This window comes from Pleurodeles waltl, chromosome 2_2 (assembly GCF_031143425.1).
Source record: "Pleurodeles waltl isolate 20211129_DDA chromosome 2_2, aPleWal1.hap1.20221129, whole genome shotgun sequence".
NCBI lineage: Eukaryota > Metazoa > Chordata > Amphibia > Caudata > Salamandridae > Pleurodeles > Pleurodeles waltl.
In genome coordinates, this window is record NC_090439.1 from 222150815 (window position 1) to 222176382 (window position 25568).

Genomic DNA, 25568 nt, shown 5'->3' on the forward strand with positions numbered 1-25568 from the left:
GTGTCTCCTGCACTTGTCAATATACTCCGGAGTTTTACAGGGTCCGTACATCACCAACAACCCTTGTGGATAATTTTTTTGCACAAAACGCCACACACATATGAAGTTCGACGACTTCCCTACTCTCATACTGCGGAGTACGCACACTCCTACTGACCTCAACTGGAGTACGCAAACTCCCTACTTTACCTCACATACATCACAATGCACCTGCAATTTGCTCAAGCCTATGCAAGTACAACCTATCACTTTCACACTATCACAAAACATGCTGAGAACATACCCAACTTTACTAGCGGGATCCAGGATCTGGGAAAGTCATTTCTGGGCTTAAGGAGACATCATCTTTGCTACAATTGCCATTTCAGGAAAACAAAATTCAAACCTTATAAAATATGAACAACTAACCCTAACTCAAACTACCACCATAACCAATAATCACCACATAACTAGTTCTCCAAGGAAACTAACCATCAAGCTGCTACCAAAAACAGCAAGCGCGCCTGGTCCTTAGTAAGTAAACTTACAAGGGAAAGCGTATAGGTCGATGAACCTTTTGAAACGCATGGAGTATCCTAGTCATGCAGTTACCACTGGAAACAACAATAATCAGCATAAACTACCATTAATGGAACATCTTTCTCATGAATGACCACAACTCGGTGAAGAGTTAAACAATTTTTATTTCCCTATTGATTACAATTCTAAATGATCTGTTAGTTCAATCTTTATTCAATCCACTCAATTATTAATTCGTCAATGTAAAACATCATAACATAACTTGAAGAAAACCATCAGCATTAATAGCAGAGTTCAGCAATTAGCTCACAAGTCAAGTCTCACTGTCAACGTCTCCCTTAACAGCCTACCTAACAAAGATTAGCATCAGCATGTGGTTCTTCATGCAAAAACATTTTAGAGAAAAACATTAATTTGGAAAAAAATCTATCTAAGTGAGAATTCTATAATCAGCGCAGTTGGTACCTAGAAGAAAATGCACAAGTTGTCAGTCATATTTTCATAGCTAACTATCCAGGATGGATCAGCAACAAGTCAGTCTTCGTCTTCAGGTCATCAATTAGTCAGCCACGCATCAGACTCACGGAGGTTGAGCCCAACGACAGAGCCTCGGACAGCGTCTCCTGATGTCATCACTTCTCCCCTCGCATCTCTAGTATTAGCCCCTTGTCATAACTTTTTATTAGGGTCTCCCACTCTGTCCCCTAATTCCCAATTGGTCAGTCAGCCAGCAGATAGGACTTTAACCTATACTATTTGATTACCAAATCTACCAATTTTAATATCAGTCGGTTCACAAGAATTGGATTGGTCCGCTACACGATGTCCTCATCATCCGGCTCTTCAGGTATCAAAATTGTTGCATGTTCCTCTTCAGTGAGTGCCTTCATTGTTCAAGTCCTGGGAAAGTACATTTAGCCTACTCTACACATAATTGTATCAAATTGTCTTCATCATCTCCTGTCCGCTGGTACATTGCAGAAAATTCTAGCTAAGCAACTTTTACATCGGGCGAGTCAAGGACAGGCCGTAGCAATTTCTTGCAAACACGGTTATTGTTGCTGCTCTCTGTGTGCGGGGCCTAGGAAGACTAGACCTTAAGTTCGGCTAAGTTAACACTACAAATTGAAGTAAAACATAGGTTATACATTTCAATACGATATATTACTACATTTTTCTCATGTATTTTTCATTATTTCATACAGTTTCAGTTATATTAGTACAACATTTTCAAACGTGCACATTATTTTCTCTGCAATTAATTTCTCTACACATTTTTCATTATTAAGCAAATAAACTTCATTAATAATTTTCTTAATTAGCATATCTGCCTCAACATATTCAATAAAGGGCTTGGAGCCCGCCTGTCACTCACCATTTGTTGGTTTGCGTAGCATTCTTCTTTACGGTCTCATAATTCGTCATGGCATGTCTCACATCATTTCCATTCCTCTGTATAGAGCAGGGATCATACACTAATTGATTTCAAGCAACCCCGCCAGCTACACGTTGCTCTTCGCTGACGACGGCCAAATAGCCAGAAACACGTGTCCGAAGATACGGCACTCGCCGCACCAACTTATGGTGAAAAACTTCTAAAACTCTGTTCAAATTCGTGCTAATGACTGCATTTACCATGATGCCTTGGGGTCACAAATGCTGGAATGGAAGACAGGGTGCTCCCCATTTTGACTGTTGTAATTAAGGCTCCCTTGAGCCTCTGAGCTGACGAGCTCGGGGGAAGCACCTGTGCGCCTTCTTGAGTGGTACTTAAACCTGTGAATACTTTCAAGGCGGCATTTCAAGCAACCCCGCCAGCTACACGTTGCTCTTCGCTGACGACGGCCAAATAGCCAGAAACACGTGTCCGAAGATACGGCACTCGCCGCACCAACTTATGGTGAAAAACTTCTAAAACTCTGTTCAAATTCGTGCTAATGACTGCATTTACCATGATGCCTTGGGGTCACAAATGCTGGAATGGAAGACAGGGTGCTCCCCATTTTGACTGTTGTAATTAAGGCTCCCTTGAGCCTCTGAGCTGACGAGCTCGGGGGAAGCACCTGTGCGCCTTCTTGAGTGGTACTTAAACCTGTGAATACTTTCAAGGCGGCATTTCAAGCAACCCCGCCAGCTACACGTTGCTCTTCGCTGACGACGGCCAAATAGCCAGAAACACGTGTCCGAAGATACGGCACTCGCCGCACCAACTTATGGTGAAAAACTTCTAAAACTCTGTTCAAATTCGTGCTAATGACTGCATTTACCATGATGCCTTGGGGTCACAAATGCTGGAATGGAAGACAGGGTGCTCCCCATTTTGACTGTTGTAATTAAGGCTCCCTTGAGCCTCTGAGCTGACGAGCTCGGGGGAAGCACCTGTGCGCCTTCTTGAGTGGTACTTAAACCTGTGAATACTTTCAAGGCGGCATTTCAAGCAACCCCGCCAGCTACACGTTGCTCTTCGCTGACGACGGCCAAATAGCCAGAAACACGTGTCCGAAGATACGGCACTCGCCGCACCAACTTATGGTGAAAAACTTCTAAAACTCTGTTCAAATTCGTGCTAATGACTGCATTTACCATGATGCCTTGGGGTCACAAATGCTGGAATGGAAGACAGCGTGCTCCCCATTTTGACTGTTGTAATTAAGGCTCCCTTGAGCCTCTGAGCTGACAAGCTCGGGGGAAGCACCTGTGCGCCTTCTTGAGTGGTACTTAAACCTGTGAATACTTTCAAGGCGGCATTTCAAGCAACCCCGCCAGCTACACGTTGCTCTTCGCTGACGACGGCCAAATAGCCAGAAACACGTGTCCGAAGATACGGCACTCGCCGCACCAACTTATGGTGAAAAACTTCTAAAACTCTGTTCAAATTCGTGCTAATGACTGCATTTACCATGATGCCTTGGGGTCACAAATGCTGGAATGGAAGACAGGGTGCTCCCCATTTTGACTGTTGTAATTAAGGCTCCCTTGAGCCTCTGAGCTGACGAGCTCGGGGGAAGCACCTGTGCGCCTTCTTGAGTGGTACTTAAACCTGTGAATACTTTCAAGGCGGCATTTCAAGCAACCCCGCCAGCTACACGTTGCTCTTCGCTGACGACGGCCAAATAGCCAGAAACACGTGTCCGAAGATACGGCACTCGCCGCACCAACTTATGGTGAAAAACTTCTAAAACTCTGTTCAAATTCGTGCTAATGACTGCATTTACCATGATGCCTTGGGGTCACAAATGCTGGAATGGAAGACAGGGTGCTCCCCATTTTGACTGTTGTAATTAAGGCTCCCTTGAGCCTCTGAGCTGACGAGCTCGGGGGAAGCACCTGTGCGCCTTCTTGAGTGGTACTTAAACCTGTGAATACTTTCAAGGCGGCATTTCAAGCAACCCCGCCAGCTACACGTTGCTCTTCGCTGACGACGGCCAAATAGCCAGAAACACGTGTCCGAAGATACGGCACTCGCCGCACCAACTTATGGTGAAAAACTTCTAAAACTCTGTTCAAATTCGTGCTAATGACTGCATTTACCATGATGCCTTGGGGTCACAAATGCTGGAATGGAAGACAGGGTGCTCCCCATTTTGACTGTTGTAATTAAGGCTCCCTTGAGCCTCTGAGCTGACGAGCTCGGGGGAAGCACCTGTGCGCCTTCTTGAGTGGTACTTAAACCTGTGAATACTTTCAAGGCGGCATTTCAAGCAACCCCGCCAGCTACACGTTGCTCTTCGCTGACGACGGCCAAATAGCCAGAAACACGTGTCCGAAGATACGGCACTCGCCGCACCAACTTATGGTGAAAAACTTCTAAAACTCTGTTCAAATTCGTGCTAATGACTGCATTTACCATGATGCCTTGGGGTCACAAATGCTGGAATGGAAGACAGGGTGCTCCCCATTTTGACTGTTGTAATTAAGGCTCCCTTGAGCCTCTGAGCTGACGAGCTCGGGGGAAGCACCTGTGCGCCTTCTTGAGTGGTACTTAAACCTGTGAATACTTTCAAGGCGGCATTTCAAGCAACCCCGCCAGCTACACGTTGCTCTTCGCTGACGACGGCCAAATAGCCAGAAACACGTGTCCGAAGATACGGCACTCGCCGCACCAACTTATGGTGAAAAACTTCTAAAACTCTGTTCAAATTCGTGCTAATGACTGCATTTACCATGATGCCTTGGGGTCACAAATGCTGGAATGGAAGACAGGGTGCTCCCCATTTTGACTGTTGTAATTAAGGCTCCCTTGAGCCTCTGAGCTGACGAGCTCGGGGGAAGCACCTGTGCGCCTTCTTGAGTGGTACTTAAACCTGTGAATACTTTCAAGGCGGCATTTCAAGCAACCCCGCCAGCTACACGTTGCTCTTCGCTGACGACGGCCAAATAGCCAGAAACACGTGTCCGAAGATATGGCACTCGCCGCACCAACTTATGGTGAAAAACTTCTAAAACTCTGTTCAAATTCGTGCTAATGACTGCATTTACCATGATGCCTTGGGGTCACAAATGCTGGAATGGAAGACAGGGTGCTCCCCATTTTGACTGTTGTAATTAAGGCTCCCTTGAGCCTCTGAGCTGACGAGCTCGGGGAAGCACCTGTGCGCCTTCTTGAGTGGTACTTAAACCTGTGAATACTTTCAAGGCGGCATTTCAAGCAACCCCGCCAGCTACACGTTGCTCTTCGCTGACGACGGCCAAATAGCCAGAAACACTTGTCCGAAGATACGGCACTCGCCGCACCAACTTATGGTGAAAAACTTCTAAAACTCTGTTCAAATTCGTGCTAATGACTGCATTTACCATGATGCCTTGGGGTCACAAATGCTGGAATGGAAGACAGGGTGCTCCCCATTTTGACTGTTGTAATTAAGGCTCCCTTGAGCCTCTGAGCTGACAAGCTCGGGGGAAGCACCTGTGCGCCTTCTTGAGTGGTACTTAAACCTGTGAATACTTTCAAGGCGGCATTTCAAGCAACCCCGCCAGCTACACGTTGCTCTTCGCTGACGACGGCCAAATAGCCAGAAACACGTGTCCGAAGATACGGCACTCGCCGCACCAACTTATGGTGAAAAACTTCTAAAACTCTGTTCAAATTCGTGCTAATGACTGCATTTACCATGATGCCTTGGGGTCACAAATGCTGGAATGGAAGACAGGGTGCTCCCCATTTTGACTGTACTAATTGATTTCAACTTGATTTGTGCCTTTCCGCTGCTCCCGACCTGATAGAGGTACTATTTTGTTCTAACTTCCAGTGCCCCGCAAACAGAAGGCTTGTGACTGGCAAAAACGTACCCAGCAGGACAAACAAAATCACAAAGTTTTTTTAACGCTAGCTTTATTTTCTTTTGTTAAGCCGTCTTTTCTCAGTTTCCACTCATGTTTTTTTGTTTTTGCTCGTGAGCACTGTTGTTAAAAGATGCCATTTAACTTGTTTAAAATATGTGAGACCTATTGCATTGAAAATCCTTGTTACATAATGGGGCCCAAATAGTTTTAATCATCTACTCAGATGCAATGCATTTTTTGTTTTCTTAACATTCCCCTACTTACAGACCCTAAATATTGGCCTTGCATCCGCCCTCACTGAGTTATTTCGCTTTGCATGTATAACATCTCCTTTTTGATTTTTTTTTTTTGCTTGAAGGGAAGTGGCCAACTTATCACCCTAACCTTGATTCCTGGACACTGCTACAGTAATTTTGCATTCGTTTTTCATTCCCTTTGAACAAAGGTTGGGGGAAACACCAAACCTCCATCCTTCAACAATTTTCTCATTTACTTGTTGCTATCCTTCGTGACAACCTGCCATCAAACAACTTTCTCTGTCAGTAGAATGGAGATGTTATTAACCAGTTAAGTGACCAGTATAATGTGCAATCACTATCGTATGTCCTAAGACTTGTAATCAAGTTTTGACTATTCAGTACTTTGGGCAAATTGTGTTTATTTATGCTGTTTTGATACAAGGCCCTGATGGTACATGAAAACTAAATGCAATATTGGGAGCCTGAATTAGATTTAGGTAGTAATAGAAAATATTCTTGTTTCTATCGCTAATTTTAGCAAAAAAACATCCATGGAATTTCCCCCATCAAACAATCCTTTTGGTGGTAGAAATTCCACTAGTGGTTTCTCCTTTCAAATTAAAACCACTTTCAGAAATTAAAGGATATTCCAGTACCAGCTAATTCAAATCAGACCCTACAACATTTATTCACTTGCATTGAATGTGTTTCAAAACGGCGAGAGAGCGTAGCTTATATAATCTATATTAACATGAAATATTTATGAATTGATGTGTGATAATGCTGCATAGAAACTGTAATAGTAAAATTTTGCTTAAACGTGCACTTGAAAGTGACCACGGGGAGTGGCCACCAATGTATACGTAGAATAATAATGATGACTAAAATGTCTATAAATTGTTATATTGAATAAGTTCTATACTAACTATTAATCATTGTGTTATTGAATCTGTGCTGAAATCCTTGTAGGCCTTAAATTAGCATGAGCCGAAGCTTAGCTGCTTGGCTTAAACGTATTTTTCCTATCTTGCAGTGTGCTGACCCCTTGTTTTCTTCAAACTAGAAGCTAAATGTAACCATAATAGATCCGTTCCCATGAAATCCCCGTTGCTTGTAGAAAATGTTAAACAAGATGCAACAGTGTAGATTAATGTATTGTACAAGGTCATTCAAACCGGTGAAGACAATGGAGCTACTGACCAAAAGATGTGCAAAGAATTACAGAAGGATGAAATCATGCCGGACGTTCCACCTAAATCATGTGGACCAATGAAATGTCTGTAAAATAATATGGGGTGAAAGATTAATGACTTAATGTGTTTTCTGATAGGTTAAAGATAGTGGGGTATAACCAACGACCAATGACATTTTAGGGGAATGTACAACAGAAAAGGAATAAAAACCCATGACACAGGGAGCCATTTAGGTGGGTTAGGGAATGCTATTGATTTTATCCAGAAACTTTGTCACTCTGTTTGGTGACTTATTGGTTTACTTAAAACCATCCTTGTCCTTAGATTTGCCCATTTTACACTTTACCTCCTTATGAGGGAAGTGCCATTCTGCTCCGGAGCTGAGTTCTGACTGATGGTGATTTGACTGATGTCCTGAAGACAAAGACTAAACCTGTGCGCTGACCTAAACTTTGGAGGGTAACTATGACAATGCATTTGTGATTTGTCTGTTTGCTTTTCCTTTCTAAGTACCAACTGCTTACTTTTGACAGGGACCATAGTTAGATGTTTTCCAAATTGGTGTTCTAAATTGTTTTGCATGAAGCCCAATATGCTAATGCTAATCAGTGGTTAGGACAGGTGTTCACTAAACTGACGCAAATAGATAAACGACCAAAACTATGCTTTGTTGAACTGAGGCATTATTGACACTCTGCTAATTGATTTATGTTCACGCCGTGTTATGTTCTGATGTTTGTGATTCTCACCTTAATGAAATCTTACCAAAGTTGCCATATCGTGACTATGCTATTATGTTTCTTGGTTTTGAGAATAACACATCTGCTTTTAGAATTGTAACCAATAGGCAATACAATTCTACTAAACTGGTGTGGTTATTCATGACTGCAAGGTCATGGTAGTGTTTTTGAATTGATTAATGACTCTGACTAAAGTAAAATGTATTGTTGTGATAAATATTGATTACATTATTGACGTATTGATTGACATATTGATTAGCTATCTCGTCCTAAGGTGTCTCTCAACTGGGTCAAAAGATTCATTGGCCTAAAACGAGTCCTGATGTGTAATAAATTATCATAAAGGGCGTTATCAACGGCTAAGTACAGAGGCAAAGAAGAGGAGTGAGATGGATTAAGGGCCAACTCACGCCCTTCCCAAGCAATAACTGTCCAAATACAAGTCTGGAGTTCCATAATGATGCTCCAGTAGACTGAATACTGGCTACTAGACTCGTTCAGGTAAACAAAAGCATTCTTTATAGCATCCTTTATGTGCTTTACATAAAGGATACTTTTATTGACCTGAACAGATCCAGTGTCCAAAATTCGGTCTAGTGGACCATCATTAGGAACTGCAACTCATTTATGGACACTAAGCACAGAGGCTACCAGTACTCACGTTGTACACTGATATTCCATGAACAGCGCCTGAAAAAAATACAAGTGACAAACAAGCTTTGCTCCAAAGGCTGGACAAATGCAGAATATGGAGGAAAGCTATCCAATAAATAGCAGCAAACTCAGCCAGACAAAAAGCCATGTAATCATGCCCAAGGATTTAGACAAAGACTTCTCTGTGTAGTATTGTATACATTGCGGCCTGTGGCAGGCACCAGACTCCAAAATAGAAAAAGCAACTAGTGCGTTATTTTCCCCATGGAAATAACAATCTCAAATATGTTCGCTCCGCCCTTACACAAATGTTTTATTATGTACAGTACCTCGCTAATTCTAAATTACAGGAATGGAACAATCTAAATTGAATAAAATACAAGGGGAACATAACAAAATCCGCAACATCTGTATACTCCACGAATGAGTTATACAAGCCTTCCCTTTTTCAAATTAAAAAAATACATTTTCTCCAAATGAAGCATTAAGTGCAGTAGAAGTGTGCTCCTGTGCATCAATTTCTTGCCCTGACTGCGAGTGGGCATATGGTTATTTGTTTGAGTGTTTTTAGGCTGCTTTATTCCAGGATTTATTGTAATCCTTCACGACCTCAGCTCAGTCTCGCTAGGGAATTCTACATGCACTTCTATAATTACGGCAGAGCGCAGGCATCAGAATGCCAACGGGATACTGGGAAAGCAAAATGTGTCAGAATAAGTGAGCTATTGGTCGCATATATTCATCTTCTTTGGAGTTTAACGGGGTGAGAACATCTCTCCTTTTAAGTGAGAAATCTTCATCGTACGCGATTGCCATATGTTGCATGTCACTCGTGGCTGGATTCTTACATCTACATAAACCAAGTGCTATTCGCTAATCACAGATTAAACTCAAAAACTGAACCCAAAATACACAGGATTAATAGCTTAAGGAAGAGCGGCAGATGCTCAGAATAAATTAACAAGCATTTACAATGCATCGGTTCTCGCGTTTGCTCATGTTAGAGCTAATCGCGATGTAAACTCCTAACCCGACTTTTCACCTATCGGGCAAAAGTGCATTTATGTACATAACCCGAAAAAGTGAAATCAAGTATGTAAAGCGCTCGACTTCTGCCAAGCGAGATCGGGCTCGTAAATTAGAGAAAAAAAAGTCCACGAGCCCGATGGAAAACAGCGAACCTCGCATGTTTTCTGTACTTGGTCGCTGCGCTGGAGGAGGGCTAGCCACCGGAAAAGGCATGACATATGCGTGCCTTCCACTAATGAAAGCAAGCAGATTTTATTAGGGAAGCCCACGAACCAATAAAAAACACTGACGTGAAGTTGACAGGGCTCCGAGCCCTTTTCTAAATACAAAAGAGTCTCCCTGCTAAACGCATGCACGAGCGCATTCAACGCAGCTTTGACCCTAAAAAGGCAGCGCCTCATAGTTTACACAGTGCTCATAATGGAACACCCAGATCAAGTGCGAGATGTATATGCTTAAGGGTAACAGTAAATGAGTTGAGACACTTCCATTATCTACCCTGGACGACGGCCTCATTATATTTTTCACGTGTTAGTGTTTGTAATAGTCAACAAAGCAAATATGATAGTTCAAGTCTTCCAGTTAAGACGATTTTTCACTTACAAGAAATAAACACAAAATATGTGATTTTCAAAAATTCTTGAGAACTATAGCTATAAAGCATTATTACAATTATGATTGTTAATTGTTTTTTTTTAATGCGCTTTGCCCCCTCACAGACCAGGCTCTTGGCGGTGTGGATAACCAACAAAATAGCTTTTAAAGTGGGAAAGAAGAAGAAGAAAATAACATAAATAAATGGAATAAAGGCATGGCTATGGTTTAAAGCTTAAACGGCCTGGCTTTTAGTTATTTCCTTCCGCTTCCTTGCAGGTTAAGAGATACATTTCCAAGCAGAGATGCCTGAAGTTGAAAGGATCTCCTGCTCCCTATGTTGACGTTAAACATTATTATTTTATTAATGGGGAGCCAATGCAGTTAGTTGGGATATTGTGAATTTTCTTCTGTTATGCGTGCCAGGGGCCTCCCCCAAAGACAGGCGCAGCTCCACAAACATCATTGCCTGCATTTTCAACCACAGAGACCGCAATGCAATCCTGCAGGCTGAACGCAACAGCCCACCCCTGAGATATTCAAATATTAAAATCCGCAAGAGATAGGATTGAGAGGGAAGTGATGCTCCAATATCCCACATGTCATGCCCCTGACGTGGTACTCCTATAGGAAACACACATGTTGGGTAGCAACTACTGTGCGTTAGATCGATAAAGGTTCAGGATGGTGGCACATGTGGGCTACAAGTCAGGCTCAAGAGGGGTGGGAATTGTAGTGAAGCAGATGCTTCCCCTCATGATCCAACGCATGTGGCTGGACCCGCAGGGAAGTTATGTGTCCCTATCTGGTTCATGGGAGAGTCAGACACTCACTGTTTGCCCAATTTATGTTCCTCTGCGCTTACACAACTCCACCTTCACTGACCTAAGCAACTACTACTACACCTACCAGAGGGCATAAAGCTCATAGGGGGTGACTTCCACCTAGCACTAAATGATGAGAGTGACCTGTGGTCTCCCAGACTTTCAGGATCAGCACACAGCCCACTTGGAGAATTTTTAAATGCCCTGGGGATTAATACACCTTCCACTCATCAATATGGGAGAGATATGTTGTGGAGTAGGAGACTGTGGGGGGAATCAAGCCAATCAATCCCTGGCACTTTAGGCAACGCACTATACGAGAGGGGTTGCTAGATAGCACAAAACACTACTTTAAGACAACCTGCCCGTGGTCAAGTCAGTCGAAATATTGTGTGAGGCCTATAAGGCAGCAGTCAGAGGCCAGGCTGTTTCTCTCATAGCGAGGTAAAAAGAAAACAAAAGGAGACAATTAGAGGAGCTTCAAAAGGAAGTTATGACCCATGAACACCTTCTCCCACTAATAAATACCCAAGAAGCAAGACACACACTGGTGTTAAAGTGAAGGGAATATCAGGACTTAGGGACAAAAACTGCAAAGGTGATGCACAGAGCCACACAATACCCCAATACCTCTATGAGGTAGGAAACAAAACCAGCAAGCTTCTGGCGCGGCTCAATAAGAGCGATTACACCAGGAGCTGGATGCTAGAGGTCAAGATGGAGGAGAGAGGGCTATTGAGAGATAGCAGCAGTATAGCTGAAACGTTTTCGGACTATTATGCCCACATATACTCTCTGGCAGTGACTACAACTGCTGAGGACGCAAGGGCCTTCCTTCATGAGATATGTGTCGAGTCTGTCAGCAACAGAAAAAAAAACTCCTAGTGGTCGACATTTCTGAGGGGCAATTAGGGAGCTTCAATCGAGCAAGGTCATGGGACCTTACAGGATATTAGTCAAGCTACACAAGATGATAGGTTCTAAGCTGGCCCCTCATCTATTAAATTTGTACAAAGAAAGTAGGAAAAAAGGGGTGCTGTCGCATGATCTAAGGCTGACCACCATTGTTGTAATCCATAAGGAGGAGGAACCGCCTAAGGATTGAGCCTCGCATAGGCAAATATCTCTCCTTAATGCTGAGATTAAAATATTGACTAAGCTATCAGCTAGGCACCTGGTCAAAGTGATTCAATCTCTGACCCACCCAGATCAATCAGAATTTATGCCTCACCGTAGTACTAATCTTAACCTCCGCTTTCTTCACGGTGTGTTGGGGCAGTCATCCAACCTAAGGGAACAGGCACTGGTGCTGTAATTTGATGCCAAGAGGGTATTTGATGCAGTAGAATGGAACTACATTTTTGCAGTACTTGCCAGACTGGGATTTGGCCTCAACTTCACACAATGGGTGCAACTTCTCTACACTGAACATATGGCACAGGTTAAGGTGAACCGCAGGCCCTCTAGGGAATTCAAATGTTAGAGGGGTACCAGGCAGGGTTGCCCCATATCCCCTTTAATCTTTGCCTTGGTCCTGGAGCTGTTGCCTGCATGTATCTGACAGGACCCTTTGGTGTGGGGCATGCATTGGGAGAACAAAATATTGTTATATGTAGACAATGTGCTGTTCTATATGGCTGATCCAAAACTGACCCTAGCTCGGCTGATGCTGATCACCACAACTTTTGGTAGATACTCGGGTTATACCATCAACTGGCATAAATTCATAGTATACCCCTAAAGGGGCCCAGTGTTGCAACTACCGCCACATTGTGTGGCAACAGTGACTACCATGAGCTTCCGCTACTTAGGAATCGACGTAATCTTTGATGCGGTTCTCTTTCCGCAGAAGAATCTGGCCACACTGTTGGATAGATTAAGACAGATGTGAGGCAGTGGATGTCATTACCGCTCTCATTACTGGGCAAGACGACCTTGTTCAAAATGATGTTGCTACCCTGCTTTCTCTACTCCCTACAAAACACCCCCTCTGAAGTTTCCAACTCATACTTCAAGTCAGTAGAGGTAGAAACACTGCTCTGGGGTGAAGGCCCAACATGTGTAGCCCTATCCAAGTAAACAAGGGGTGTTAGCATGGGGGCATTGCAGTGGCTGACATTCAGAAATAGTATTTGGCTGCACAACTCAGCACAGTTAACCGCTAGGCCTTACCCCCACTGTCAGAACCAGTATTCCGCATAGATAGGGTGGTGATGGGACAGCAAGGTTATCCAAGGTTTTTATATGGGGACACTGGGACAAGACTGTCTGGATCCCACACAGACAGTAGTGCGAATCTGGAGGAAGGCCACAGTTTTTCCTGGGTGGTAAAATTAAGTCATGCAGGCAAATCTGCTATAGGAAGCAGATACACTGAAGCCGCTGCAGTGTCAGATGGGATTTGATACGTGGGACGCAATAGGGATCTCCAAGGTGGGTGATATTTGGACTCAGGGTGATGTCATTGTCCTGGCCCTAGCATCCTCCAAAGTTTACAGATATCTGCAAATCAGACCCGCACTCCATGTGATCTTACCGATGGGGTTCAGACCTGCCAGAGTGCTCATCCCTAGAAAACAAACTACTAGATGAGTATATGCCTCAGAAGACATCCTCCCTGACATATAAAAAGTTACTTAATCATTCTCCAGATGTCCTACAGGAATTAAGGGAAAAATGAAAGTGAGGCTCTAATGATGGAGGGTAGGAGGAGGCCCGGCAGCCACCCAAAAAAATAGCCATACGTTCAGGATTTCGTTTAATCCAAATTCAAATTATGCACCACTCCTATTGTGCTCAAACAACGTTGGGGCAGATGGAGGATGAACAATGTCTGTGTGGTTGCAGGCAGACAGACACCTTCTTTCACATCCTCTGGGAGTTCCTGGTGGTGCAGGAGTACTGGGCTGCAGTGGTCGAATACTTGAGAGGTGTGGGGGGTGAGGGCATCAGCGTATCAGCAAAAAAATGCATTCTGAGCATCTGGGGTAAGACTGATGCTACTAAGGCACATAGGGTATGGATGACAGTGAGTCTGGCAGTGGAAGAGGAACATTGCAAAGGCATGGTGAACCAGTCAGGCCCAGATCTAGAGACTTAGAAACGAGACATGGAGTGGAGTATGATGACAGAACTGGTGGTCTATAAGAGTAAAGGGTGCACCAGGAAGTGGAGCGAAATCTGGACTGGTTGGAATAACTATAGAGGTAATATGTGTACAAATGAAGACCAATGGAGGGAGGTGGGACCAGGACGCAGGGACAACACACTTGAAGCACACAATGAAGGAAGAGTGCAAGGGGATGTAGGGGGAAGGTGTGAGATGACAGTGTCAATTATGCAGACTGTATCTGTGTTTAAATAATGTTTAAAAGGTTTTTTTTAATAAATCCAACAACTGGATATATGAATTTTTAAAGTTTTAAAGAAAAATATCACCAAAAATGTTAAGCGCCAATGCAGATCAAGTGATTGTGGTAGATCAGGACCAAAACAAGATTTGATGCCCACCACAATGGAGCATTGTCGAGTCCATCGACCAGGTTCAATCGAATCTGTCATTTTACCTTCAAACTTAGTATTGAAATGGAAGTCAAAGTCCTTCATTGGGGCAAGGCAGCAGGCTGTAACTGAGAGGGGTTCCTAAAATTCTGATAGACATTAGACATCCCAGTGAAGCCATTGCTTTAGATGGAAAAAAACTCATAGGGGGCAAATTCATAATTTGTGTACAAAGAAGTCCTTTCATCGACCAAATACGTTTGGCACTTTCGTCTGATCAAGTTTTCTATGTTCTGACTTTTTTTTATTTTCGATATGTAAACAAGCAGCACTATCCAGTGAGTACTATCAAAATATGAAATCTTACAGAGCTTTTGTGGTGCTATAGTAGCTATTGTTCATCATTACAATAGGAATGCATGATACAGTGTTATAAAATACATTATTTTAGGATTTGTCATTGAAATGCCCGTAATACAAACTACAAACTTAATTTAATAACCCCTTCCTTCCCTCCCTCCCCTGAACCTGGCATCATCACCATGAGCATTCATTCTATCATATCCTGTAGATGTGGAAATAGTGGTAATATGGGCAAGTAGCTAATGGGCATGTGAAGTTTGCCCTATCCTGGCGACAGTGGCAGTGTGTGGCATGGATATCAGCCCAAGCCAAGAGACACTGTATCAGGGTGCATTCTCAGGGCAGAACACTGACAGTTCTCTGGGGTGAGCAGGGGGTGTCATGGGATAATAGGTTAGTTGTCGACAGCCTCCTGGGCTTTGACGGATTCCAACAGTGCACCCCTTTCCATTGCTATTAGGTTTTTCCAGAAGACCCAGTACTCCAACCAGTGCAACGCAACACTTTCCGCAAGCCAACCTCGCTCCACATCCTCCCTCCACTGGGAGACAAAGGGCACCTCAGAGGATTTTCAGTGCCTTATTAAGAGTTGCTTAGCCAGTAACAGGGCCAGCTCTACAAAGCATGTCACTACTTTAGCTCCTTTGGGATTTGTGAATAACCCTAGAACTCAGTGTTCTGCTGATTGCCAGCCATCCCACTTGGTCAGTTCCGAAAATGTGGCTCGGATCTGTATCCAGTTAGAGGACAGCACGGGACAGGTCACAAAATATACAGGAGAGTGGCGGCTGGGACATGATACCAGGGACATGTGGGAGATACAGCAGGGAACATTGAGTGAGTCTTTCGTAGCTTGGATGGACCACTTTTCTGAGGGTTTTAAGCAGAAGAGAGGGGCAGCAGATATAGTCGGACAACAGGAGCCGGGGGATGGGTACCCTAATCATTTAAATATTACTATGAATGAGGATCTTTTGGCTATTTTAGCTAGTGCTGGGAGCAGAGCCCCAGGCCTGGATGTGGTACCTGTGGATGTTTTTAAATCTAATGGTAATCTTTGGGCTCCTAACTTGACTAGGGTGTATAATACAGTAATAACTGAGGATATCTCGATGTTTTGGATTTCCTCCATTATCCTACCTATACATAAGAAAGGAGATAAATCAGATCCTAAAAATGAGTGCCCAATATCATTGCTGAAATCATCTATGAAAGTCCTAAGTGGGGTTCTACTGACAAGACTCAATGAATGGGCATTGGATAATAACATCCTCGCTCCTGTTCAGTTTGGTTTTAGGAAAAGTCTAGGTACCATTGAGTAATGTGTTAATCTTGACCTGCTGATAGGGAAATATACAAACGCTAAAACAGGGGCACTATATCTCTGTTTCAAGGATCTCAGTAGGGCCTTTGATCTGCCCTTCTGTGGTCAACATTATTAGAATTGGGTGCCCCGAGGTATATTATTGATTTCCTGGCCCATCTACACAAAAACTTAACATGTAAAGTCCACTTTGGGCCAATGGGAGAATGCACCACCCCTTTTAAGATTGGGAGAGGCATTCGCCAAGGTTGCGCCCTCACCCCATTATTATTCTCACTATTCCTTAATGGGGTGGATAACTTCCTGCAGGCTATTCAGGCAGACCCACCTTACGTGGCAGCGCACCCAATACCTAAGTTACTATATGCAGACAATGCAGTCTTGATCTCAAGGACCCCAGTGGGACTTCAGAAATTAATGAATGACTTTGAGCAATTTATGACGCCTAAGGGTATGGTGATCAATAAATCTAAAACCTTTAATATGGCCTGTGTACAAATGTCGACAATTAATGTTGGAGCTTTTATATACGGAATAAGCATATTACTACTGTTAGTCCATTCAGGTATCTGGGTGTTCTGTTTATAAGTAATGGATCAAGGAAACAGCATATCCACTTGGGTAGGGATAAATTGCGAAGGAACTCATATGCTATTTTTATATTTGCCAGCAAATTGGAGAATCGTCCTATGACACCTATGGTGGATATTTATAGGACCAGAGTTCTATCTATGGTAGGTTACGGAGCTGGATTGTGGGGCCATGCTAAGAGTACTTCCCTGCAAATAGAGGAAAATCATTTTTTTAAATGGCTGTTATGTTTACCTACCTTCGCATCCAACTGGATTGTATATCAGTAGGTGGGCCTTCAGTATCTGGAGGATGTGTTGCAGCTGAGCCCCTTGCTCCTATGTCACAGTAACTGGTGCAAAGACAAAACAATTTTTACCAAACAACTTATCCGAGATTGTTTAAAGTTGGATAGTGCTTTTAATTATCCCCTGGCTTGCCTATATTGACTCTTCTTTCAAAACTCTGTTCATTATAACCATAAATTTGGACCAAGAACAAGTGTTGACACTCCCAAAGATATTTATTAATGATACTTTCCTGCAATATAGGATGGATGGCAGGAAAGCCATTGAAATGACAAAATCTACGTTGGTATATACATGTCCTTTTCTCTCGGGGTAAGCAGAGAAGGACAACTATCAAGCGTCAATAATATGCAGCATCAGTTTGTCCTGACAAGACTCAGATTGGTAATAGTGCATCATCTAGTAGCGTTCCCCAGGATGAGGACCTTTCCCCATGAGTTGGACCGCTGCCCCTGTGATGGGGTAAGTCAACAGAGCACCCTGCACTGTATGCTATTTTGTACATTTTGTGCACACCTTACGTTTTTTTACCTCAAAACCCATTTTATTGACTATAATATAAGAATACATTTGGTTGCACTGGAATTTTTATTAAATCTAAACAAATCCCATGTGTGCTATAAGGTGGCACTATACATTTTAAATGACATTTATGTTAGGAAAAGCTTAAATTTTTAGCTTTTGCATAATTTGGAAATGGATAATTGTATGTGCTGTTTGGTCTGTTTTAATTGTTTTTAATTCTTATGATAATTGACACCACGATCCTGGCTGGGACTATGTTGAATGTTTAATCAATTAAAAAAAAGATTTGTACTTTTATAGCTATTCTGTATCTGCTGAATAAAGTTTTTTAAACTGAACTGAACTGAGTGGAGGCTATGCGGCGTGAGGTAGGCCCATGCAATATAAAGTACTGGACACATTTAGAGCAGGAGTTGCAAGAAATTGTTTTGGAATATTCAAGAAGAAAGGCTCATTGTGTATCATGGAGTCCTCAGGCAAGATTATCTTCTCATTTAGCTCATAAGGAGGTTAAAGAGACCAACAGGTGTAGTGAAATGTGTGTTTTGACCACTGACTTTGTGTTGCACCACTTTGCACCTGGCCTAGCTGTCCAGTGTTAACCAGTTACAGACTCCATTTTGTATTCAGTTTAGCCTTAGCTTCATTCTGCCTATTGATTTTATTGCTGCATTAGACACTGCCATGTTAAAGGCTGCCAGTGATTTTCCACAGTGTAAACTGTGCATCTGTCTTGTTCTCGTATTAATTCCCACCAATGGCTATGGCTGATAAGAATGGACTCAGACGGCAGGGAACAGCCTTGCGTTGACTTGACATCTTGGGATTGTGGGCAAATCTCAACGTGTTATTTTCAAAGCATACCGAAACTAGCCAGCATGTTTGAATGCTTCTTGCGCAACAGGAGGGTTTTTCCATAAAGCTCCTTCTTTGGTTTTAAAAAAAATAAAAGAGATCCATTTCTATAGTAGGAGATTCGGATACCTCAATCAGGATTCAGACGTCGAATGTCTGATATAGATTTCCCATGAGGGTAGAGATGTCTCTTTCTCTTTCGCAGTCAAACGGGGTCATATGCTTGCTGGCAGGAGAAACATGAAGCACCTGACAGGCCCTACAGTGACGCATTTTTATTAATTATTTGCTTTGCATTATAATATAGATACATATATTTGCTGTGTATATTGCATTAGAGAATCATTTTGGTATGTTTTCATTTCATTGCTGTGACTATTTTTAAATAGGTGCTTTCAGCATGCTAATCTCCTTTTAGGAAACCTTCCGTAGTGAAATAATAAGTGTCTTCTTTGGACTAAGAAGTGCATTCCAGAGATTCTTTGTCAGTGTATGAGTATTTCAGCTCGGTCACTAGTGTAAAGCAAAATAACAGGTGTGACCGGAGCTCTTAGTATAACCAGCAGACTAGACGCCTGCCATGACCATTGTGTGCACTGCCTGTATAAATCTGTGCATAGGTGGTTCAGTGTCTGTGTCCAGTGTTGTCATACATAGCGTGTAAAGCTGGCATGTGTTAGGAAAAGTGTGTCTTGAAGGTCTTGGGTGTGTGTAAAGTCTAAATGATTCTAAGAGTGAAGTCTGCACAAAATGTTCCAAATTATGTGATCCCTCCCCATACCCAGGGGCCATAGCCTTTTTGCTGTAAGAATCCCTGATGTCGTGGGGAGGTCGAGCAGGGGAATGTCTGGACATAAGGCGCTCGCGAAGTGGTATAGCACAAAGCCATCTTCCAATATGCAAGGGCGATACACAGTAGAAGGGGGCCAGAAGATGGTGAGGTAGAACCCTGGCAGATCAAACGGTGTAGTTTACCCTGGTCTAGCATGGTCTTTGTGTAACCAATATTCATCAGGTTGCGTCTTGCCAGCCAGTAGGAAAGCCATTGCAGCTGACCTGTCAGGCAGTAGGATTCAAAATCTGGAGGGCCCATCCCTCCCTTATGGGGTGGCACCTGTAGTTACCCTACATCATCGTTTGCCCCATGCCAAGTAAATCAGTAAGGTATTCAGGAACTTGAAGATCCAGGCTGGACTAAGTACCAGTAAGTTTACAACATGTCAGAGAAGGTGAGGTAACATAACTATCTTGGCGAGGACTGAACGACCCGCCGCCGAGAGTGGTAAAGGAACCCAAAAATTCATCTGTGATTTGAGGGATGTTACTATCTTTGGGAGATTTCCTTCCAGTGTTCAGTGGTAAACCTGTATCCCTAAGTATCGAAAAGTCTGGGATGCCACTTGAATATTCATCTCGCGAAAAGGTAGAAATTGTTTAGTATAAGTGCCCTTGAATGAGAAAGCATAGGATTTTAGGATATTAAGACAGAGGCTGGACAGCATCAAAAACAGTCTGGCCGTCCAGGTTCATTGTGAGATCTTGCAATATCATGTCATCAGCGTATAATGATATTGCATGAGTCGTGGCTCCTATGGGGAGGGATCGCCTAGCCCTGGGCTTCCTGTCTAATCCGCTGTGCCAAGGGTTCTAGTGACAGTACAACAAGTAACAGTGATAGGGGACATCCGGTTCTGGTGCTGAGAAATATCAGGTATTAATTGGAGGTATGTTGACCTGTCCATGCCCTCACTGTGGGAGAAACATATAATAATTGTCCCCAGCTTATATAAGTAGGGTGGATATCAAAACTCTTAAGGGCAACAAACATAAAATCCCAGCCTAATGTACCAAAGGCCTGCCGGAGACATAAAGAGAGACATCCGGCCCATGGATAGTGGCCTCGGGAAGCGTCTATGATCTAGTGTAAAAGGTGTCTGTTGAGTGAGGTGTTGCAGTTTAGGACAAAGATGCACTGGACTGTGTGCAGGAGCTTTGGGAGTAGCCGGCACGCTAGGACTTACTTAGGATTTTATATTCAGTAATGACTAATGGTAGCGGTCTAGTGGAGAGCATATCAGTTGGGGTCTTACCAGGTTTTAATAGAGGAGTAACCAGAAACCAGTGGTGGGGGCAGCCTGTCTTCTTCCAGAGAGATTTGTAAAGTTGCTCCAATTGTGGGATCAGACGTGTGGCAAAGGTGGCACAAAACTACAGGGAGGCTGTCAGAGTCAGGTGTTTTATTGCATGTTCTTTAATGGCACCCTCAGAATTTTTCCAGGGGTAAAATGGGTGCCCAAAGCCTCCCTGTCCATGGACAATACTTTGGACAAAGCCAACAATTCCAGAAAGGAGTGAATGGTTAAGTTGTCCGTTGGGTGGTTGACTATAAGGCAGCATAAAAAGCATGGAATGCTGTATTACTCTCCAAATGGGTGGCAACCTAGGTGTTATGAGGTGTGGTTATGGTAAGGATAGGGGTAGGCGGGGCATTGGCCTAATCATAAGGGCTAATAATCCACTTGGGTTATCTACCTTGGTGTGGGTCTTCTCCACATAGGCTACACAGTCAGTAATGTGCAAGCGCTCATATTTAATCCTGGCTTCTGGTAAATTTAGAACATCCATCACAGTTTCTTCTGCTGTCTTCTCCAGGGGGTCCACGATGTCCTCAACGCAGGGGAAATCGTCCTATGACTGCACCTATGGATGTCTCTCGCATTACTACCTTGAAAGCCTCTCATTCCACTAATGGAGAGGATACTGAGTTAGAGCTTTCAGCAAAATAGCTGTCAATCATGTTGGTTGTGGTGTGTCTGAACACCCCATCTTCTAATAGCTGAGGTTGCAAGCGTCATGTCTGAATGGGAGCTGGCACCCGGCCCCATGTTAGTGTAACCTCTAAAGGATTATGGTCTGACAGTGTTTTCCCCAGGTATGTTGCATGGGTAACATTAGTCTGGAGTGAGGTGGTGCCTAGGATTCCATCGAGGCATGCATGTAGGACCTGTGGGAGGTCGGGGGGGATAAAATAAGTATTCATGAAAGCTTTAATTTCGGTTGAGCCAAACATCTGACAGGGTCCATCCCTCCACAGATTGTTGCAGGGCCTTGGCTTGTCGCACCAAACTAGCGCCCCCCTCTGTGATCCAGGGATAATGAGCCCAATCTGTGAGCACTGTGGACAGGTGCGCCAATAAAAATCCTGTTCGATGTTGGGCGTATATATTATCTAGAACCACAGGCGCACCATCCAAAGTACCCCAAAAAAAGACATAACATCCATTCATGTCAATTCTAATATCTACAGCTGGAAATGGAATCCATGCACGGATCCATATTGTAGCACCCTGCACAAAGGCAGAATAGGAGGTATGAAACAGTTACACCCTCCATTTCTTGTGGAGTTTGAGGGCTTCGGCGGCCATAAACTGAGACTCCTGCAAACACACCTAGGGGCATATTTATACCCCCTTATTGATACTCCCACGCAGAAATGACGCGCACAGATTATGCAGACCCAAATAATGACGCTAAGTCTGCTTAGCTCCATTATTTAACGCCTGTGTCAGACCAAGCATTAGGGAACCTGTGGACCCATTTCCATGGCTAACACCATGGAATGGGCCCACCCCAAGCCCTAGCAACAGCGGGACACCATAGGATGGGGGCCCCATCCTGGGTAAGTATGGGTAAGTATTGCTTTTTAATATGCCTTTCGGGCCCCTTACATTGGGGTCTTATGGCTTTGCCCATGAGACACTGGTCCACTGAGCTGGCCATTGGGGTGGTGGGCATGACCCCTGTCTTTACTAAGACAGGAGCCATTTTTTGGGTCCTAGTGCATCAGAAAATGACGCTAGGCTGGTCAGCGGCATATTTATTCCTTTCTGACCCACTAGCGCCTTTTACCCTACCACCACAACCCCCTGCTAGAGTCTTTTTTTAGACTCTAGCCTCTCCTTAGTGTCGGCGTGCCCCATTCCATAAATATGGCGCACGGCTGCCTCTATGGAATGGTGCTAAGGATTTTGCAGCAAAACTGCGTTAGCTCAGGTTTGCAGCAAAAACCATAAATAAGCACCCAAGAGCGCCTGATGACAGGGCAGCTGGGCCAAAATCCTGTACCATTTTTGTATGGACCCCCTGCCCCTAACATTCCAGTTGATCATGTTATATTTGTGTGCAACAGTCATTATCACTTACTAGGAACAAGTATATAAATTTGTACATGATCATACAAGTGATAGCATTATGAGCATAAGCCACATGACAATGTTGCCTAATCATAAACATAAACAAACCACAATACAAGAGTCGGCGGTAGATACTCGTTTGAGCAGAACTGTAAGAAAAACATGAAAACAATATAACAATGCGTGCAGTCGCCCTTGGTGTGTGTGACGTTTAGCCTGCAGGCATGTCTCGGTTGGAACGTTTAGCCCATCTAGGAGCCTAACCTCTCAGGCCTGGAACTCTGACATCTACTACTGGAAGGGTTCATTGCAGAGGGGGGAGGCTTCTAAAGAGTAAAATACAAGTTCAAGGGGCCCGGTTTGGAGGTAGTATATTTATATAGTCATCAATCATCAATCATCATATCAATCCAACAGTGTCCCTCAGTCCCTAAATCAACATTAGAGAACCCATTGCCACCCTTGTGCAGAACCTGTGTGTTCACACCTCCCTAGAGGTGAGTGCCCCTCCTCTGTGGTCACCTCAAACAAGTTCTGAGGCTGATCCCCTCCCCCCACACATACATACTAGGATATGAGTCTGCTGACTGCTTGAGTAATCAGAGGGCTGCAGTGGAGGCTAATACAAATTAGCCTTCAGAGCCTTTAGGCAAGGAAATGGTGACTTTCTAAAAGTACCTTTTGTTTAATTTGTATTACAAATCCTACTTCTCTGGTGAATTGGGCTTTAAATACATGTTACACAAACCACAAGTGAAGTTTCTAGCTGTAGATAACATTATTAAATTTAATAGTGCATCTCCGTGTTTGTCTATGTAACACTCAACTTTGCTACAGTGGCACTCACTGTAAGGACTTGTTTAATATTAACTTCTACATGCCCTACTTTTAAATGCCAAGCGCCATGCCTTATGGGCTGTAAGGCCTACTTAGGGGTGAGGTTTTAGCATTCTAAAGGATAGTTTAGACTTGTCAAAATGATGTATTTTCACAGGCTGAAATGCAGCTCTGAAGTTGCCACAGTCAGGCTACAATGGAAGGCCTAAAGCTATATTTACAATGTCACTGTAGGGAATGGTACAATAGGTTTTGCAATCCACCAGTGATATTTAACTTACAGACCCTGGGAACACTTTATACCATATATGAGGGACTTATAGGTAAGTTAAATATACCAATTAGGAATAACAACATGTTTTAGGTGTCAAAGCACATGTTCTTGGGCCCGCTTAGCTGAGTCACAGTGCAGAGTCAAAATAGTCAGCAGCATCAGTCTGGTAAAAGAGGCACTTTTGATTGTATTTGGTAGTATATTGATGCTATGTGCACTAGAATCCTTGTGGTTATGAGCGGACTCTGAAGTACTTAATATGTAGGGAGATGTTAGGGTGTAGTTAATGGAAAGTATGATGTAATGCACAGTGTGTTAGTGTAGGCTGAAGAATAAAGTAATGTTTGACCCCAGCTCCCATGTGACGTAATTCATCTGCAATCGCCACTAGGTAGTTATAGTTAGGACCTAGTTTCCATAGGAAAAGCGCTTTTTTGTTTTGCCAATAACTTTGGAGCCATTTGACGAATCTTCACAACATTTTCAAATTAGTTTGCCACTCATTTCAGCTGCTGTGTGGTAATTTTCAGGGTGATTTGTGATGCGGGACTTGAAAAAGAGGGGTTCAAAAACATGTTTTGTTGGTGCAATTTACCATAGGGATTATAGACACAACTACAGCCCAAACCGCTGGATGGGATTACACCAAATTTGACAGAAAGCTAGGTCTTGGTCCAAAAAAGTGCTTTTTGTGTAATGTGGCCTAAATCTGTTCAGAAGTTTTGGAGTTATCAACAAAAAAAGATTTATGTATATCTAGATAAGCAGATTCACTGCAGTGGATTTGCGAATCCAAGCGCCAACAGCAATGCCATGATTGGATGCTGACAGGAAAGTTGTGGCAATCATTTTGTGATTCGGGACACGGTTCCTGAGGGTGGGGGGGGATACAAAATAAAAATTGAGTATTAGGGGTCAGAGCAGCGGTACCCTGACCCCATGGAAGTGACAGAGGAGTCAGAGAGGGAACCCCATGGGCAAGAAACTGCCCCTAAACGTTTTTGTTTGTTTGTGGTGCATAAAGGATTTACATATCTACAGAGGCACTAAGCATGACCCCCTGTATACACATTCACTCACACACCCATTAACCCACTCATACACCCATTCACAGGTCCACACAGCCTCTCATACACCCCCTCAGACACCCATTCATACACTCACACACCCGGTCACAGACCCATTTACACACTGACATACCTACTCACACACCCATTCACATACTCAAACACCCACACACACACATTCACACACACCCACTCACAGACCCACAAAACCACTACCACACACATTCACAGACCCTCACAGCCATATAAACTCCCACTTGCACACTCATTCATACACTAACAAACCCACTTACCACCCGTTCACACACTCACACACCCATTTAGAAACCCACAAAAACACTACCGCACCCAGTCACAGACCAATTCACAAACACATACCCACTCACAGGCCCACAGAACCACTCACACGCCCAGTCACAGACCCACACATCTACTCACACAGCCACGTACACACCCATTCATACACTCACACACATGCTCAAACACTCACACACCCATTCACATACTCAAACACCCATTCACACTCACCCACCCACTCACAGACCCACAAAACCACTACCACACCCACTCACAGACCCATACAACCATACACACCCCTACTCACACACCCATTCATACACTCGTACACCCACTCACACACCCATTCAAACACACACACTCCTGCTCACAGACCAAC